At 42.1% G+C, this 14,596-nt stretch overlaps 1 long non-coding RNA gene across 1 annotated transcript; it reads right to left on the bottom strand.

The window, feature by feature from the left end:
- Nucleotides 1-6,329: 6,329 nt before the first annotated feature.
- Nucleotides 6,330-13,349, bottom strand: LOC133276818 (uncharacterized). Its single transcript, XR_009746015.1, has 3 exons — nucleotides 13,189-13,349; nucleotides 11,635-11,724; nucleotides 6,330-8,207 (listed from the first exon to the last, which is right to left on the bottom strand). It is a non-coding gene; the product is annotated as an uncharacterized LOC133276818 (long non-coding RNA).
- Nucleotides 13,350-14,596: the final 1,247 nt, after the last annotated feature.

Below are 14,596 nucleotides of genomic sequence, written 5' to 3'. Positions count from 1 at the left end.
ATGAGTCCGATCCAATTTGCTAGTAGTTTCTGTATTCTTAAGTGACTTATGGGCTGGTGGCCTCTCAGTATGCAATCATGTGAACGTTTTCATGATGGAAATGTGAATATACAGTCATTGGGAGCTTGGAGTTGGGAGAAAGAGGCATCGAGGAAGACCACACCACCAGACGTGATTGCTGGGAATATGAACACTACCCTTCACAAGGGATTTCATTCAAACTCAGCTTAATTCACTCTTGTCTAAAAATGATTGAACTGTGATGATGATGTTATCTTTTTAGTAGATAGTGACCCAAACTTTTTCAAAGAACATGCCAATGATTTGCGTGATTCATACCACAAAGTGTCTGTTCAAGTTTATTTAATCTAAAATTGCCAGAAGACAATCTTTAGCTGAGTTTACCTTTAAAATAAAAACTGTTTCTCAACTTTGAAGTTAATAATTTGAAGCTCTTTTCCCTTCTCTAACCCATGTTTGGTTTTGTTGCATATAATAAATTGCAAACCAATGCTGTCTTTCTGTCAGCCCAGACCATGGTTCAAATAGCACTTCTGTGACAAATAAACCTCTCAGAAATCATGGACCAGAAAGCAAATGTGAGATCATATGTTTGTGATGGATGAAAGTGTGTTACTGAATTGTGATAGCTTTTGATCCTGGTGGAGACACTCAGCAGTTACCCAGTATGATTTTCAAGGCGCTAATGTGAGCCTGCAGATGTTAAGGAGAGAGCCAACCTCTGCAAGATAAATTAGTTTGCATACACCTCCCCTAAATAGAGCCAGAGATAAAGTATAAGAATTGAACAGCTCAGGAACTGTTAAGGAAAGAGAGAATCTTTCACATATTGCAAACTGGTAGCAATCAAAAGCTGGTCTCAGCTGACTGTTCTGCTCACTTGATGGCATAAGCAAATTGCAACCAGCATAACCCAGATGGCTTTCCTTTGGGTGTCTGGATAAAACCAAGGATTTATTAGGCCACAAAAGCCACAAGGCTTTATTTCTCCTGATGGTACTGATTCCTTGGGCTGGAGCTGTTGCACTGCTAGTGGGACATGGAGGAAAAGTCTGGGCCCCACTGCAGCTGCTTGGTGGAAAGGCAGAAAAATCTGTCTCTCAGCTCACTCGTTCCAGCTCAGCTTGACATGACCACTAAGTCCAACGAGAGGAAAACCTCAGGGTAGAAAAAGAAATATTGTCTTTAAAATGTCAGACTGCTTCCTGTGCTCATACATTCAAAGACAGCTGATGAGATTTTTTCATACAATTTGTCACTTCAGACCTATATTTTCCTTCTTCAAATATTGCCAGTCATTTCAGCATCGAGAAAAACATTTTGTCTCCATAACCACAAACAAATAACATCACAGCAAAGGAGTTACCTCTTCCAATTTCAAACTCAATCTAACAATTTATCAGGAGAAATATTTCATAAGATTTCCAAGTGATTTGGTTTCACTGCCATGAAAGCATTTTCTTATTTAGACTCACAGGTTCAGCATTTCTTCTAATGTTACTTTTCAGACAGCTAGGATGCTGTCTGAAATCAGGATGCTTTCTGAAAGAAAGGATGCTTCTGCTATCTTTTTGCTTCAGGAACTGAAGCTGGCGACAACAGGCACTTTAGTTATCTGTGCTTTTTTTACAAAGGTACCACTACAGAAACAACTGTCCTGCTTTTCCAGTATAAGGGTAAACATACTCGCTTAATGTGTGCCTCTAATATGCCTTTCCTGGGTAGGAAAAAAAAAAAAAAAGCTAATGAAACAAAGTCTTACCCTGAATTTAAGAGGAAGGTTGTACATGACTGTAACCCTACTGAGTTCTGTAAGTGTGCAATGTACAGGTTTGATGCAATTAAAAAAAACTGAATCACATTACATGCCTATTTTCCTCCCCAAATCCTTGTTATAATGGCTTGCATATTATAATATTAAGCTCTATTCCCTTCCTATTCCTTAATGTTTCCCAGAGACAGCAAAACATCGTGACTATCAGTTAACGTAAATTTTAAAATAGAGTCCAAATATTTAATTGAATTGGTCGTGTCAGTGACTTACTCACCTAATCGCTGGAATCCTATTTCTGTGAGTTGGAAGATCAGTTACATTGCTGGAAACTGGAAATAATCTCCTTCCAAATGACATAAATACCTGAACAATGCAAGCAAAATATGTCCTGAATGTACATCCAATGCAAACCTTGGCTTAAACAAGTCAGAACACAGTGTCTGTTTTTCTTTAAATTGATTTTTATAGAATACTATGCGTCTATTTGAGTTATACTTTAAGATGATACCATTATTAGTATTATGCTTTTGCATGTAAATGCTCAAAACCACATTCATGCTGTTTTCCCTAAGTATAGTCTTATATTACTTGGAGCAAAGAAACAGGAGCAAATGTCTTATGTTTAAACACATGCAATCAATATCATGATCTTCCACCATCTGCAGTGCAGAAATGGAGAACCCAAAGGGTTGAGGCTTCCCAAAAGGAAATATCATAAGATGAAAGTGAGTTAATCTTTGAAAACCACATTTCATGCCTATGTTTTAAAGATGGATTCTAGATAAAATCTCATCAGCCTTTCTATTTTTATTTAAATAAAGCGTGTTCTTTAATGGTTAATAACAGAATCACTCAGAACCTATATAGTACTGTATGTTACACGCTCTAAGCGTTTTTTACAATTGCCAGTTAGCGAGTGTAATACAAACCTGGCAAACTTGATTAGTTCACTAAAAACTGGCTAGTGCTCAGTCAGCTCCTCAGGTCAGCTGGGAATGAAAAGAGAGCCAAAACACGTTCTTGAAACTAGGGGAGAAAATGCGAGGCGGGGCACAGAGCAACAGCCGGGGGTAGGTGCGCTTTGTTGAAAAGAGGCTTTGCCAGCTCTTTTATTAGTGTCTGCCTTTAAATACATTGTTTCTGGAAATGGCAATTCTGTGGCAAATGCAAGGATGTATACTTACCCCAAGTTGTGTTCCAGGACTAGCAGGAGAAAGCCCTGCGGTAATGCCAGAAGGTCTCTTAAAAACGTTGGGTGGGAGCTTTGGGTAGGTAACCACTGTGGCGGAGGAGGATGAGGCTTGTGACTGTGTGTTGAGAGCACTACTTCCCCATCGCCAGCAGAAGGCTGTGGCTGAGGAAGGACACCTGGCCTCGGGGACCGTAACACTGTAAATTCCCAAGAGCCCCGAGGGAAGGGCATGGCAAATTCAGTCTCCGAATGTGAAACCCGATGACTTTAACAACTCTGCTGTTTATGGGACCTTTTCCTGTGTGGTTGATTGATAGGAAATCAAAGGCCGGCTGTGGCTGCAGGGCCCTCCCCCCGTGTCCTGTGTCCGTCCCCCGCCCCGAGTGGAAGGCAGCCCAGCTCTCTGCATGGCCCTGAGCTGCAGGGAGTGGTGTCTGAAGAGAGGTCCAGGCTCCTGCTGCAGGGCAGCAGAGAAGGGAAGGGAAGAGTCAGGCCCTGAGAGGCGATACTCACAGTCTGGGAAATGAAGGTACAAGCGCAAGTGAAACAGAGATCATTCCTCAACATCCTAACCATCCCAGCAGGTCTGGGGTTCCATTGTGAACCATGAAAAGCCATTCGGGAGCTCAGCTGAGCTCTGCTCACAGCAGGAGCAGTAGGAATGCAATGCACAACACTGACTGCTGAAACTTCACCATTTGAATCAAACTTTTCAGGGTGCATAACCTCATGAAACGTTTTAAGCTTTGGCACACTTGGATTTTACAGTGACCCTAGAAGGGCAAGGCCGGAGCGATGTGTTGGGCAGGTCTTCACTGGCTTTTCTATGTAGGCCCACGCCGTTGCTCAGATCCTAAACACTTATAACTTGGATACGGCCAAAGAGCTAATGCATTGTTCTACCTTTTTGTAAAATAACTTTATGCCAGACTCAGACCTTGTGTGCCAAGTTTCAGACTGGAGCACATTTTATGGCTGAGTTATAAACCCCTGGAAGAAGAGGTTTGTAATATGAATGCTGACACAGCCAGAGCTATAACAAAGTGAATGGTACTGCAATGATATCTTATTTACCTCTAGCTAGAAGCATATAAGGTAAACTAAATGATGTATTCCTGCTGCTACAGATCCTTTAATCAGTAAAACTTATCTCTAATTTTATTTGGTAGGTTAAAACTACTAAGTTCATGCACTGATTAAGGAAGATTTTAGTGTGAGGTGTCCCTGCCCATGGCAGGGTGATTGGAACTAGATGATCTTAAGGTCCTTTTCAACCCTAACTATTCTAGGATTCTAAGAGCAGAAATAGTCTGTGTATTCCTATGTATCACGAGATTTACATATTTGCACATGGTAGAACACTCTCATATTTACTTAAAATTTGTTAAACACAATTTTGCAGAAATGGAGAACTGAGAAAGAACAGAGAAACATAGCACAGAGTAAGGAAAACTGCAGCAGCTTATTGCAAATGCCTACAACCATTACAAAAGGAATGTATAGGTGACTGCTGTATGTGATTGAGTACCCAAGTATTAGCTTGGGCTGGGTTTTTTCCAGGTATGAATAATTTACAGCAGAAGCTCCAGAAATACTCTGCTGTAGCATGACATCTGTTTAATTGAACAGGAAAGCATTGAGCTAGCAAGTTAAAAGCAGTAGGGTGGTCATTCATAGGTAATCTGGAGAAAGCAGTATGGAAATTATGGCCACTGACTGTCAGTCTCTGCCACTAACTACACATACAGCCCATCTGTCAGGGTTGTACATGGTGTAGGATTTACTCAACCAAGTTATCTCTAGGTTGGTCCTGTACAAGAGCCAGCACCTATGCTTTGGCATTTCTGTACTGTGACCTCTCTGATGTCCATCCATTACTGGGTGTGGAAACCTGGGCTTGGCAAGCTGCACTACAAATTCAACCTTCTAATTCTGAGAAGTGGTTTTTCAGGCACCACTGTCACTTCTGGATGAAATACATTCAGCTTTCTGGAGTAGACAAATAAGTCTACCCATGCAATGGGTAATGTTTTCCTCTGTCCTTTATAAAACTGAAATGACTGAAATAATATTTCAGGGGAAGAGTTTGCTGTCCTTGCTCCTGTATGACTTGGCAGTCCACACACAGCAAATAGTTTCTCCAACTTCAGTGGAATGCCTCTTGGATGAAGATAGCTCATGGTGAGTTTAGCTGCTGCTGCAGGAATTTAGGGGAATGCTCTTAGACATCATACAGGAAAAATTACACAAATGTCCAATGACAAGTGTATATTGTCAACACTGTATCCAAGAAAAAATATTGTCTGCATTAAAGAATGTGTCTTTTGGGCACTTTCTAAATTAAGAACAGTCAAGAATTTGTGGTCTGAGCTCTTTTTAAGTCGTTACATGATGAGACTGACCAACACTTTCTGGGCATTTCTGCAGCACTTCCTTGTATTGGTCCTCTTCCCTGCTCCCCTCACCGGCAATTCCATACAGCTTCTGAGCGTCAGCTTCAGCTCATCCATTGCTGGTAAATCCTATCCTTTTCTGCTTAGGCACGAGAATCAAAATGAAAAACTCCAACTGATTTTCTCTTTTAACTTGTTTATTTCTCCACCTACGGAGCCAATGCAATCTTTGCTCTGTAATTTAACGTCCGCCTCTTTTTCTGCCAAGGTTGGTTTGGTATTTCCTTTACAAACCTCAATTGTTGGCATTGAAAACTTGGCCATTTCAACTCTGCTGAACTAAAACTTGGCAAAAAAAAAAATTGTCAGCTAGTATTTAGATTATTGTACTAAATTTTCTTTCTTTTTATGAGTAATCTATGACCAGACTTTACCCCTGCAATCTCCACTGCACTTCTAGGTCTGCTGGAAGCGACCATCTTGAAAACGCTGCTGACTCCTCTTACAAATATTTAAACCAGAGACTGCAGAGCTCAACCTCTGTACCAAAAGGCAGTTATCATTCTGTCTGTCTGTCTGTCTGTTTGCAGGCAATCTTTCTTATGCTTCCCCTTATCAAGGCAAAAGTTTCTTGGCAGAAGCTACAAGGTAGAGAGTCCTTATGAAAGTCAGAAAAGCAGAGAAGCAAGAAGGCACGTAGCAAACCCCTCCTGGTGCAAGGTCTGGGCTTGGTCACTCAGTGCTCTGGCAAGTTATTTCTTGTTAGAAAAGGAGGCATACCATAAGGGAGTTTCTATTTGCAGTAGAGGCTGCACCAACTATGTCTAAATACAGTGGGACTGTGGAGGGGGGAAGCCCAGGGAAAGCACCACAGAAGTAAGCCCAGGAGGGTGCTCACCCTAATGCAGAGCAACAGTTTGCACCTAGAAGAAGGCACAAGAGAAAGAGGCCATGTTATAGGGCTGGGTGAGCTGGGAAGCAGGAAAAGCCCTTTACCACTTCCTGTGTGGAGCACAGGGACTGTCAGTGCAAGAAGTCGCTGGGCTGGGCAGGTCCAGCCCCATGCCAACCCTGTCCTGCCCTCTGTGGAGTGTCAGATCTGGGGCACCATTTTATTGGCAAGCCCTATAAACCCTCTAGCCAAGTCCTCGTCACTGCTAGTTGAGTCCTTTCAGAATTATCATGCTTTTTATTTGCCTCTTCTGTCTAAAGAAACAGAGGCAGCAGGATTTCCAGTGGGCTGGATTGGTGGAACCTGAGTCTGGTATTTTAGCAGTCATCTCCCAGAAGCCATATCTGGCCTCGCTCCTACTGATCAAGGTGTAGCAGCACAGTCTCAGCAGCATTTCCACCCCTGGTTTATATCATGAAGAAGACTGAGTAACTATAGTACAAAAATGTATTTTAATGGAATGTGCAACAGTCTCGAGAGGTACAAACAATTTTAATATGATTCTCTTACCTTGTATTTCTCCGTCCTGCAAAGCAACAGCAAAAAAGTAACAATAGTGTACAGAAGCATTACAGAAGATGAGACCTGGACACAACTCTTGAGGCAAACACCCTTCGGGATCCAGTGCAGGGAAAACAGTATTTTGCAAATACATGAACTCAGCTCCAGGCAACTGCTGGTCAGATCTAAATGCATAAGTGAAGCAGAATATGCTGCTCTTTCACTGCTGCAGGAAAAACTGAGTCATAAAAGTAGACCCACTTTAACAAACACAGAATCTACCTCAAAGCATTCAGCTTACAGTACAGCCCAAGACTCAGTGGTGATCACCAGCTTTCCTAAAAACCCACTGCCATTTGGAGGGTTTTTGAAAGGCTTGAGGGAGTGCTGAGGAATTAACAGAGACCCCCTCCTCAACATATGAAAGATGCTTCTCAAATCAGGAAGATTAAAAAATATTGACAAAAATTATCTGATTTGAGATTATGAAATTAAGTTATGTGTAAAAGTTGATTAATTTTGATGCAAGTGTGTTTAAATTTATTACCCATGACCACTGAATCCCTAATAATAGTAAGGACGCTCTGGTTAAGTCTCCATCCAATACCAACATTGAAAACTCTAAAATGTCTCTGAAAACAGAAAAAAAAACTAATTGTTTAGATTTGTCTTTAGCCCATTTTGATAGTGACTATCCTGTTAAATAATAGACGTAATATATAGCTGTATTGAGAAATGTTTTTCCAATTTCAAGCCCGTCACTGCATTTTGTTTGGGACACAACTGTTTCCTTCCACTGCAGAAGCCGCCAGAAGAAGAAATCTGTGCTCATCTTTCATGAACCTTTCATTCAAAAATAACTTTCATATTAGGAAGAATTTTTCCTCAAAAGCATCTATAAAAAAATTTATTACCAGGTTTTGTCTCTTTCTCTGAAGCTTTCAGGACTCCTGCTCCTTGATTGAAGACACTTAAGTGAGTGGGACATTAATCAGATTGAAATCCTAATTCCTACATTCCTGTAGAATTAATTCAAGGGAAAAGGCAATTTGACTTCCCACCCTTGCTGTAGTAAGTAGCGCTGATACAACACCTCAAAGATGCAATTTGTTACTTGATGTAAAAGTGTACCCCAGTCCATTTCAATGCTGACAATAGTCCTGATGTTCCCTGACCACCAGCTGTCATCCTGCCATGTGTGGTGTCTCAAAGTGTTGGCTGACACTCACTCAGCTCTCTTCCTGGGTTGGTACATTAGGGTGGCATCCCAGCAGCATAGAGAGCAACCTTAATGCGAACAAAACCTCTGTCAGAAAGCCCCACTGCTATGGCCAAGTGCAGCACATTTACCCAGAGCCAACCGGTAATTTAAACCTGATCATAAGAAGAAGAAGAAAAATGAATAATAATAATAATTAAAAAAAAAAACAAACACCAAAAACCAAATACCAACCCAAACCCAAACCCAAATGAAACCAAAAAAACCACACAAAACCAACAGGAAAAATAAATTAAGTGCTTATTTGTCCAAGAATCATGGGCAGAATAGGACAATAGGGTGGAGCTGTTCAAAGACACAGAGTTAAGGATGATAAGGATAATATTATTTAGTTCTCTTCCTCAAAAAGCCATAGAAAGGCAAGAGCAAGTCCTAACCTCCCAATCTCTGACCCCCATGACATCAAGGAGACCATGTGGTTAGTGGGAGCTGGATGCACTTTGGAGGAGCAGGGAGAACAGGGGAAAGATTTCCTGACTGTGATCCAGTCACAAGATTCTGGGAAATGTAGCAGAGACTACCTGGGCGCTGGCAAATCACACACAGGTAATTGCAGTTTTTAAAGGAAAGCGTCTTCAGTAACTGCCCATTTTGGAGGGGGAAGGAGGTATTCAGAGGACTGTGGTTTAACTTCTGGATAGCAACTCCATTTTTGGTCTGCTTGCAGTCATTCCTGGTCTGCTAGCAATGGCAGGTCACTTGGGTTTATGGAGCACCTTAAGTTGTCCCTGATTGACATGGGAAAAACTGTTCAAAGCCCAGTATGCCAGGATGGATGACATTATTTTTCTGAACCCAGTTGTAGAGTATTCTCTTGGGATAGGTGGCATAGCATCTGAGTCATCTACTGGTAGGGAGCGCTGCTAAGTGACCACAAGTTAAATAAACTTGAATTCCTCAGTCATGACTGAGGGATAATGAGAAAAGTTCCCTCCGGCTCTGCAAGTAGCTTCTGCAGGTGTTGGACATCTGGAATTCCCTCAGCTCCCAAGATCTATTAACCACAGAAAACAGATTGAATAAATTATTGTGGGTTTGGATGATACAAGAAATCAGAGACCCTTCTGATGAACAAACATTGTTTGTAAGTGCTAGCTACAATCATTGTTCCAATGTTAAATTGCTTTTCCCTAGTAATTACCACGAAGTTTCTGGTTTTCATGAAAAGAGTATAAACTGAGCAAGTTACCTGGTCAGGACAGTCCACATAAAACATCCAAATAAATTCTCAGGCATGTGAGTCATTTATTTTATTATATGTCAGGAAAACAGAATATATGTATAAATCCACGTAATTCTGTAAAGATAACTTTGCTGAAATTCAACAAAGCATGTTATTTTTAGTAGTTGCAGATCATAAGTGGACATTTTCTAGAGAAACCTACAAAAGTTAGTTGTACTTTCTGGTAGTAATTACCTCCCACAAATATGACTCACTTCTGCAGTTTAAATGCAATGGTTTGGTGTCCCAAAATCAACAGTTTTAAAAATAAATCTCTGAATCACAGACTGACTGCCTGAAGTGTTTAAATATTTCTAACTGGCCTGGGAAGTAGTTTGCATTTAAGGTTTTTACTTCATAACAAATTCCCAGTAAGCAGTACTGATGCTAAAAGGGAGTAAATACAGACCAAATAGGAAGGCTGCAGTGAGCTATGTAGCTGAATAGTGTAAACTAACTTTCCCCAGTCTTTAGTACTTCTGCTAGTCTGAAGTGGGATTGCCAAATTAGATGTGAATAGGGCCCAGGATGGAAGAGATTTTCCCGTTTCACAGCATCCTTTACTATGGAAAGTGTATGTGGAGCTGAGGTCACATGGCTTTCCAAGCATGGCTTTCCAAGCAGAAACGGGGGGGGGGGGGGCACCATTTCAGGTTTTCTGGGGAGGCAATGCAGATCATCTCTGTAAAGAAATGCAAAGTATCTCACTGAAGAATGATAATAAAAGAGAGGCCTCTCCTCAGAAAGCCAGCTCACTGCAGGGCTAAAGAAGAAGGCAATCTCACCTTCAGGTCATTGCGTTTTATATTGTGAAAATTCTACAATTGGTTTGAGGGGTTTTTTAAATGCTGTGAGGTGCCCAGAGATTTTTCGCCTGTTCAAGCACAGGTGACTGCATTCAGTTTTGCTTCCTGACATTTAGCACAGAGGTGCCCCCCTGCAGGAGGGCCGTACGCTGCCGTCGTGGTGCGTGCACGGTCCCGCTGGGAATCTGCCACAACACCAGGGCAGCAGAGCTGCATCAGGCATCCTCCGTACCGACCGCTGCTGCTCAGCATCGGTTTTCAGCTCTTTCTGGGTCCTCTTCCTGCTCCGCAGCTGTTCCTATGGCTGCTCTGTCTGCCTGAAGCTGGCAGGGCGCGGGGAAACACATCGGCTCCGCGGCCGCCCAGGGCCGGTTCCTGCCAGAGGTGGAACTGCTGCCGGAGATAGCCCAGGCTCCCCAGGCACGCAGTACCAGCTCCGGCAACTCCTCCTCTCACCCACGGCCGACCCACCGCTCCCAGCCTGAGCGGCTGTGGAAGAATCCGGCTCACGCCGAAAGTCCAAGCCATGGCAGCGCTGCACCAGAGAAGTGTCGTCTCTGGCTCCAGCAGGAAGTTGGCTGACAGCTGCTGCAGCCATGCTGGCAGCCTTGTCTCGTTTAGAAGCGTTTTACAGGCGGTTGGAAGGGTGCGTGTGTGTGTGTGCGTGAAGCAAGCAAGAAAGCAAAAGAGTAATCTTACCTGTAGAGCTTTACCCAGACGAAAATGAGCTCTCCCAGAAAAAAAAAAACCAAGAATTTTTGTTAAGTCTTCATGGAGATTCTTCTAGTTTCACTGCACATTAACCTCATTATCTTCAGTCAGAAAGGGAAAAAAGCCCCAAACTATCATTCCCCTGGCTGATACTGCTATACTAGCATGGCTTTATGGACTAGAGGGGACTTAAAAATCACTAATCTGATGAGATCTAAAAGCAGAAATATTTATACATGTAGATATGTAAGAAAGTTCTGATTTACACATGGTTAAGTTAACAAAAACTACCCAGAAGACAACAAATGCAGATACGCAGTTGAAACCTATAAACCTTCTATCGTTATATAATTACAAACTGTCAGTTAAAACCACTACTGAATCTGGATCTGGGATTGCTGGTGAGAAGTTATATATCATAAGTGACAGCACAGAACATGCAGTCCTTTTTATTTATATTTAATTAGAGGAGAAAAAAGAGAGAGAAAAAGGAAAAGGCAGGATAAGATAAAGTGAAAGAAATGGAAGCTGAATACAAAAAAGAAGAAAAGGAGCGGGGATATTTTAGATGTCATCCTCTAGCAATTAATCAAAGGTTTCTAAAAAGTTCGAGCACAGACTCCACAGCTTTATCTTGGTTTCTAAGTCTCAGTGTGATCTACAAAACAGCCCACTTATGAGTAAATGCATTCACCCCTTGGCTGACTCATCCTCAGACATTTGCCTTTCTCCTTTATTTATATTTCAGCTACTATAAAATCTCTGCCACTTCTTCAAACCCACCTTTGTGGGACACTCAGATCACTGCTGCTTCTGCTGCATGACCACCTGGAATCCTGCAGTACTGCCCCCCTAAAGCAGCAAATCCTCCACCTGTGAGTTTCTAAAACATTTTATTGGGAACTGGACTGGGCAATTACATTCTCTCATCTTACACCCAGCAACCGGGAAGTCAGATACCTTTGGCAGGCTTGATTATATCCATTTACATTTATTTTATCTAAAAATAGATATTCCTCTGATATAATGTAGGCAAAGATTAGAACAAAGCACATCATTGTGTACATCATGGAGTTCCATTTTTGATGACTGCGTACAGTATCACTTAATCAATCGCATCAAACCCCTACTGATTCCCTGATTCCCTGTGAGCTGCAGACTGTGCGTTGCCAGCTACTACAACACTCGCTTTCCACAGGTGACCAGCCCTGATGCAGCAGGCAGGCACATGCTGCCTAAGATTCTCTGAATTGATGCAGCTCAAAAAAGAGAGAGGCCTGATTCTCCTTCTCAGAGTTTCACATAATTATTTCACATAAAATACCAGTACCTTGAAGAAACTGAATAGATAATAATCATGAGAAGATGGCATCATCAGTATATTATATTCTTTTCAGAAAGGGTCAGAAAGAGGGAGTGAGGTAGTAGAAATGAGCTGAAACTTTAAAGTAGAAAGTGTGAGATCAAGAGCTTCAACTAACAACAAGAATGAAATGGAAACAGCAGAGGAAGGAGATAATCACAGGATAACCACAGCCTACCAGTCACTGCAAACCTGAGAAATTACAAACATGATCATAGAATGCAAAACATTGTCACAGGATACAAAAAAGTGTTGGTAGAGCATAGGAAGAATTCAGGCTCTTGTCCAAGGCACTGGTGACACCTCTCCTGACATCTTTTGAATACCGGGTTGCTCACATTCGGAAAAGACAAAGTCAAAATGGGACAGGTGCAGAGGAAGGTTAGAAGATTAAGCAGTTTGTGTTATGAGTAAACTACCTTATGGGACTAAACGAATCTGCTAAATAAAGCCAAAGAGGAGATATGATTGCTCTTTTAAAAATCTCACTTATTGATGTTATTGAGGCTAAAGGAAAAGGGGCACAGATCTAGAAATACCATAGCAATGAAACACATTTGTAGAACTAAATGGGTTTGAAAACCAGCACTTGTTTTTCTGAACAACACTTGAGCACTGTGCAAGAACACCAGCCTTCCCAGAGCCAAGCCAGAGATCTTGGACTGGGTGCAGACAGGCCCAGTCAGCTGGGTCTGGGGAGGAAACATATGGCAAAAGAGCTGGCAGATTACTGCTATCTGCTGTGCCTGAGCTACTTACCTATTCCTACCCCTAAGTCAGCCTGACAAAGAGTTTGAAGCCATGGGGGTACTTTAATAGCCTACAAATGCTGCCCATTTACTGCTGAGTCCCTCTCCCAGAGGGAGCAGGTTTCTCTTATATAGCCCTCGGAAAGACTATTCATCCTCTCTTGCATTGTAAGTCTACAAGGTGGAGGTAGAGGGTGCCTAAAATATAAATATCCCAAGGCTTACCCCTTCTAGAAGCAGAGCTCAGATGCAGGCTCGCCTGCTGCTCTTGCAGAGTGTAGCTGCTCTGCCATCCCCTCTGAGAAAAAGTGAGTCACTAAAGGTCACATTTCTCGTTGAGGACAATGAGTTCCTGTGCAGGTTGTGCCCTAGGCATAACTGAAGCACAGCACCCTCTGTCCTCAACACCTCTCACCTCCATGCAGAGAGGCCAGGCAGAATTTGGTTCCTATTTTTGTTCTTGCTACAGAATGCCTGAAAAAGAGGTAAATTTTCTTCACAGTGAAACTGATTTGAAAGAGAAGAAATGCTCCCTGACTTGACTGAGCTTGGTGACCCCTGTGGTATGCTCCCTATATGTGCTCAGACACTTCATGTAGATGTTTCAAGTCTTTCCCTTGGTATATCTGACTCTCCAATGCCCTGTGTAGATGCTAGTCTTCTGCTTAGGATCACAACCATGAAATGCTTCAAGTGGTGAGTGTGCTATCCCAGCCCTGGCTGCAGTGACAGAGGGGACAGCTACATAACCAATGGAGGCATGAGGTTGGCACATAGCCTTGAGAATGCAATATGAAGCAGTGAAGAAAATGGAGTCTGATTTATGCATCTGCAGTGCAAAAATTGGGCAGCAATTGTCCTTTGCTTGTCTATTTGTGACTCTGCAGTGTGGATTGATTACAGAGGTCTGAACTCAACGGATTTCCTCCCTGCAAACAGTGGAAAACATTGATGCTCTCTTTACAAAGTATTTCTGGGAAGCCTGTTGCACATACATATCAACAGCTACTGGCTTGGATGGCTTTTATTTATTAGGGTTTTGAAAAGCATATGGAGAAAATTTCTTTTGTGATGCATTTAACTTAGAAATGTGCCATGCCTGGAGGAACAAGCTTTTAGGAGGTACAGTGCTTTTGTATCTGGCTAAAGTGTGCTGGTGTAGGGATATGTATTTGGGCTCTCATCATAACCTCTGGGGCTGGACTGTACCTTGCTGGAGAGTTCAGCCTGTATATAGGCAAGGCTCTGTGTAGAACTTGCATTTGCTAAAATTTGTAGCTTAAGGCCTTGAGTTTTTGTAACATTTTTATGACATTTGCTCTTTGGAACAATATCTACAATGAACATACATTTTCCTTTCATTCCAAGCACCAGCAATCACCCAAAAATGGCATTACATAACACAGCACATCTGGCCTGGAAACGGACAGTTCAAATGTTCTATATTTGGGTTCTGATCATTATTTTAATGTAGGTCTGGTGAGGGGGTTTGAAGATAGATAATGTCTCTAAAATTTGAAATATTCTACTGTGTCCTTTTATGGTATTTGTTTTCACTGACCTTTATTTCCACATCACAGGCAAAGCCCTTCAGAGCTGACACACACAGGAGCAACACAGAGCACAAGCAAGG

The sequence above is a fragment of the Pezoporus flaviventris genome, unplaced genomic scaffold (genome assembly GCF_033815535.1).
Source record: "Pezoporus flaviventris isolate CSIRO_AGI_PZ_B2104156 unplaced genomic scaffold, CSIRO_AGI_Pfla_v1 ptg000047l, whole genome shotgun sequence".
Classification (NCBI taxonomy): Eukaryota; Metazoa; Chordata; class Aves; order Psittaciformes; family Psittacidae; genus Pezoporus; species Pezoporus flaviventris.
This window is presented reverse-complemented; position numbering and strand designations above follow the sequence as displayed.